Below are 6,000 nucleotides of genomic sequence, written 5' to 3' on the forward strand. Positions count from 1 at the left end.
CTTTCCTCTCTGTGTTTATCCACACTGCCTCAGGATAAAAGTCAAATAAGTGCCGGTCACCAAAAATAAGTGCCAGTGGGCCTTGTAGTGTTGCGTAAGTATGAATGATAGAATACTTTTGGCTCCTGAAGGACTCTGTAGAGTTGTGAGATAAGTATTAGAATGCGGTGAAGTGAATGCAAGTTTAAAATGTCGAGTTTGCAGTTACACACAGACAAATAAAGATGTGTAATGCGTGACTCTGTGTGTAGAATATTCATTGGTGGGTACCCAGGCTAGGGAAGACGCTACAACTGGAGACGAGATACGGGATAAGTAACCCAAAGATTGCCAGCTGTGGTCCAAGCAAACTGCTTGTGTGTGCTGCCTGTGCCTCTGTGAAAGTGCAGAATTGACATTTGGCGAAGATGGAGTCAAAGCATAACTCCAGCCGGTGTGAAGCATTTGAATATAAAGAAAGCTTCACTGAGAAGTCTATGCATCGTTGGCCAAGAACCTAGTAGTAAGGCGATACAGAGAGGTGCAGCGATAGTATGCAGTATAAAGCTGTACAGTGATAATGCTAAAGGCGGACACAAACAGATACAGAAAGGAGTGCTAACTGATAGAAAAATTGATAAAGCATTCTGTTGTTACACTTACCAGAACCTTGAAAAGAGCTCTATGGCCTCAGCTGTTGGAGAGGAGACTCAAAAACCAGCACAGGGGTTGTGCATACTGAGCTGTCCAATACATGAAGTGGCACACCATCAAAGCTGCCGGGTGGTGGCTCAGCGTGACTCCAGAAGTGTCCAGAAAGTGAAGTGCTCCAATAAAAGACCAAGAAAGAGGTCACAGATCTACAGACTGTCCAAGATGACTTAGAAGCCGCCACTTCACAAAGCCTCGGAGATAGTGTGGATGAACATATTCACCAAGACTGCCAAGAGGAGTCAGAGAGAACTCCAGTAGCAGTGACAGCAAATCCTGTAAACAGATAAGAAAAAGATTACAGTCCTGTAGTTTACGCAACAGAAAAGCAAGGAAACATTGTGTTTTAATCAATGTTTCACCTGTGCAGGGTATTCTGGGTAAGAAACCTTTATGGAATCCAAACATACCACACCTCTGTGTATAGTTTTCAGAAATGTCTAGGTTTGGTAGGGTTCCCTATATGGCCCCTGAGCCCAGGACCAAAGACACAGGTGACCGTCTTACAAAACCAGGCTGTTTCGTGATAGGCAATTTTGATCTCTCCACAATATGTTTTGGGACCTTCCCTGTTGCGCCCATTTGCCCACCCACGCAAGTGAGGCAATATTTTTCTCTGGAGAGTTAGGGGAATGCTGGGTGGTAGGAAATTTGTTTGTGGCTGCCTGCAGATTCTATGACTTTTCCTCACAGAAATGCAAGGAGAAAGTGCTCCAATAAAGACCATTAAAAAGGTCCAAGATGGCTCAGAGGCCGGCATGTCACAAAGCCTCAGACAAGGTGTGAATGGGGAAATTTACTGAGACCACCAAGCGAGTCAGAGAGAACTCCAGTCGCAGTTTCAGTCAATCCCGTAACCATATAAGAAAAACATTATCAAATACCTTAAGAATCTTGCTGGTGATAGTGTAAAAGAAGTCATAAAGAAAATACCACCAGCTGATGAAGTTAAGTACTTTCAAATTAAAAAAAAGGTTTGAATCTCAAGTTGAATCTAATGCCGGATGTAGATTACAAAATGTATATTTCAGTCAAGTACGACAAAGAGAAGAGTTGGTGAAACCATAGACAAATTTGTTGAGAGACTGGATACCCTCAAACACTGAAAGTTCAATGAATTTAATGATGAGAAAGCAATACGACTCAGAGTTACTGATAGAAGTCTGTCAGATTCATTCAGACAACGAATGCTGAGAGAAACTGTTATTCTGGAGCGAGTTCTCATGGCTGCCAGAGCTGAAGACCGTGCTAATAGACAAGCTGTTGACATGGAGGCCAGAGGTGCTCAAAGTGAGTCAGTCATGAACATGAATATCAAGCAGAAACACAAGGTTGAAGGACACAAATTGATGTCTCTGAGGAAAAAGAAGTTGTGTTTCACGTGTGGATTGCCGTTTCCACACGAAGGTAAATGTCCCGCCTTTGGACCGATCTGCAAAGACTGTGGAAAGAAGAACTATTTTTTAATAGTTTGTAAGGGAAAGGTAAAAGTAAGTGTCATGGCGAGAAGACAAAATGGTTGACCGAATGTTCCAGAAGCGATGTTTGACGCATGTGCACAAGGCCAAGCAACAACATCAGTTGAGACCAGTCGACACCAAACGAAGTTGATTATCATCTAAATCATTGTCAAAAAGTTTGTCAGTATCAATGTCAAGTGAAAGTGAAGAAGATGATCGTGCAATGTTGATGTTTACCTCAGAAAAATGTGCTCATATTGGGCTTGTCACATATGAAGAGAAATATCAGTCAAAAAAAAGTCGACATGAAAAAGCACCAAAGTCATTCAAATATAGGACAGAGTCCACAAGCTGCCAATATTAAAATTTCTGTATGGCTTAGTCATTCACTTGATCAACCCTTTCAGCGGAAAACACAAACTATCAATAAAACATATAAATCCGCCCCTTGGTATACTCCTCACCTGCGAGAACCCATGAAAAAATGTAACATCGCAGAAAGAACCTGAAGAAAGGATTATGGAGAACTGTCAAAAGCCAAATATTGGGTATCTGTGGGGACTTACAATGAGGAGGTAAAATTGGCCCAGGCTGCCTATTATGAAGCCAGAATTAAGGAGGCCACGAATTCCCCCAAAGAAATGTTCTATAGCACTAAAGCTCTGCTTGAACCTAGAACTACTGGCCCAATCCTAGAAACTTCTAGTGACAGGTGTGACAAGCTAGCCATTTTCTTCCATAACAAAATTACATTTTTTATAGGTCATTTAACAACTCAGAGGAACCACTGGTCCCTATCTATTTTTCAAAAAGCATGGAAGGTACAACCAAGATCCTTTCAGATTTTGCTTATCTTATGAAAGTTTATTCACCATTTTTAGCAAAGTTAAAACACGCTCCCCATGCAACACTACTCCCTCTAGGACTTTAGCCCCAGCAGCTGAGATCATCTTCCCTATTCTCCTCAAAATGGCCAATCTTTCCTTGGAGAAGGGCCTGGTTCCGGCACCATGGAAGCATGAGATGGTCAAAGCTATTCTAAAAAATAATTAAATGCAGCTCCTTCCTGCATGGCAAATTATTGACCAATATTTCTGCTTCTAGGAGTGAGGAAAGTACTTGAAAAACATGTTAATTAGCAATTATCAGAATTCATCGACTATAACAATATTCTCCATCCTACTCAGAATGGCTGTCAGCCAAAACACAGTAGGGATACCCGCCTCTTAGTGGCTTTTGACACTGTGAATCACAATATTCTTATGGAAAGGATTCACAGGGCTGGAATTGTAGGATTTGGTTTGGGTTGGCTTAGGTCTTTCCTTTTCAATAGATCCTTCCAGGTTTTATGAGAAATCCTTTTCCCTGGACATTTTCCATCTCTATCATGGAGTCGAACAAGGCTCCTCATTAAGCCCTACACTATTTATCTGTAGATACAGCCTTTTGCGGACATTGTTAAACCATTTGAGATCTCTATAATTTCGTACGCTGGCAATATCCAATTGGTGGCTTCGCTCACCCATGATCAGGAGCCGTCCGCTCTCGCTGTTGGGCCTTCTATGGAGGTGGTTGTAAGGTGGATGGATATTTCCTATTTAAAACTGAACAGGAACAAAACTGTGGTGCTGATATTGGAGAACAATGGTATTCCCCAATGGTCCCTTGGCTGGCCAGATTGCTTGGGTCCGTCCCCCACCCATAAAACATCTGTAAAAAGTCTTGATGTATGTTTGGATGAAACTTTTTTGATGGAGACTCAGGCCATCAAACTCTTGGCCTGCTGCTTTGCAATTCTTAAAATTCTCCAGAAGATCCTTCCATTGCTCCCTGTAACATCGAGAAGACTTGTCATCCAGGCACTGATCCTCGCTTGGCTGGAGTATGGTAATTCACTATTCCTGAGAGCGACCAAAGCTGTCATCAACAAGCTAATAGTTGTACAGAATGCAGCTGCCTGTATTCTGTTACAAATACCAAGATGCATGTCAGCGAGGCAAGGGCTCAGGGACTTTCATCGGTTACCAGTTTCTCAGAGAATCAAATTCAAAATACTTTGTATCTTGTATAGAGCACTTAGGGGACAGGGTCCCCTTATTGTTCGGGAGTCCATATCTCTATACACTCCAAAGAGGTTCATCCTTTCTTCTAATGACTAAAGGGATGTGGTACCTCTCACCTGAAGATCTAGAAGTGGAGGTAGATCTTTTAGATTTAATGCCCCCACACTTTGAAACTCCCAGCCGTTGACTCTGCGGACAGTAGACAATGAACTTACCTTCCGAAAGCTTCTTAAAACATGGCTATTTGGCAAGTAACAACCATACAACGTTTTTCAAGTAGTGTCGTCTTTGCAGCACTGGGATGCTTTTGAGTTGCCACGCGCTTTATAGGTTTATAGTATAGTATAGTATAGTATAGTAACATTGTCTGAAGATTACACTGAAAATAAACAGTTGTTCAATACATTTCACTATCGACAGTGGTGCATCGAGAAATATCATGAACTATCTCCATTACCACAACTGACGCCACTGAAAACTAAAGTGTACACATGGGCTGCATCAACACCGTTGAAAAGTAAAGGTTCATCGTAGCGACAATGAAACACAAGAAAACAAAAGTACAAGCCCCTAGTCATATTCTTCAAGGTTGGCCGCCAAGTGACTGTTTATTCAGTTTCTGCAGAGCTGCCGATATGGACTTCTCTCAGTGAACTACAACATATATACTCATCATGAAAAAATGTCAGTTCCCTTCATTTTTTCATGGGTTAGGAAAACTTAAGACTATGATGTACAGTTGCATACTAATGAAGATGCCTGTCCTGTTGCTCAAATATACAGATGAATTGCATTTTATTTATAAAAAGCTGTTGAAAAGGAACTCAAATCATTACTAAAACATGATATCATTGAGCGTTCTATAGGTCCAGCACCACAGGATTTTCCCAGAATGGTGGTACCCAAAAAGGACAGTGAAGGAGCCTGTATGCATCTGTGTGGATATGTGACAAGTGAACAAGGCAATTGAAAGAGAACAACATCCAGATCCGCACGTTGCTGACATGATAACACAATTGAATGGTGAGAAGGTCTTCTCTCACCTTGATTTAAATAAAGGATATCATCATTTGGAATTCGAGGAGTATTGCAGGTGCATTACAACCATTTCTACACATATTGGTCTATTTCAATACAAAAGACTAAGGGGCATATTTACTAGAGTGTTGCATCACGTTTGCACCACCAAAGTGGTACATTTGTGACGCAAGGCTCTAAGTCAGACCTATGAACCCATGCAAAGCCACTTTGCGTGGCTTTGAGTGGCCTCATAAATCTGGAATAGAACAATGCAGCACAAGTCACTGCATTGCGCTACTCTGCCTTGGGTAGGCATTCCATGCACATTGCAGTAGGTGTTCACACACAACACCCATGGATTTTGACACATCCCCAGATTTACTAGACCATGTCAACCTGGGGATGTGCCAAAAGCTTACACCTCCCCAGGGGGGGTGCAACAAGGAGAAATATATTTATTTCTCCTCATTTTTCCCATCATTCTATGTGTGCTGCATTCTGCAGCACACATAGAAACAGGAAATACCCTCCAGGACTATTGCTGAGCAGGACGGTGCCACTTCCTGTACAAAAACAACCCTGCTTGCAATGCAGACACCCTTGCAGCATGGAGCATGGGTGCCGGTTTTGGTGCTCGGCTGCCAAAACGGTACCAGTGCAGGGGCAAAGAAAAGAAATGTGCCGTATTGCTTGAATACAATGCAATCCTGCCTTTTCCTTCTAATGCAGGGAAGCACAGAAGGGTGACTCGCTACGCTGCCCTCTCC

This window comes from Pleurodeles waltl, chromosome 11 (genome assembly GCF_031143425.1).
Source record: "Pleurodeles waltl isolate 20211129_DDA chromosome 11, aPleWal1.hap1.20221129, whole genome shotgun sequence".
NCBI lineage: Eukaryota > Metazoa > Chordata > Amphibia > Caudata > Salamandridae > Pleurodeles > Pleurodeles waltl.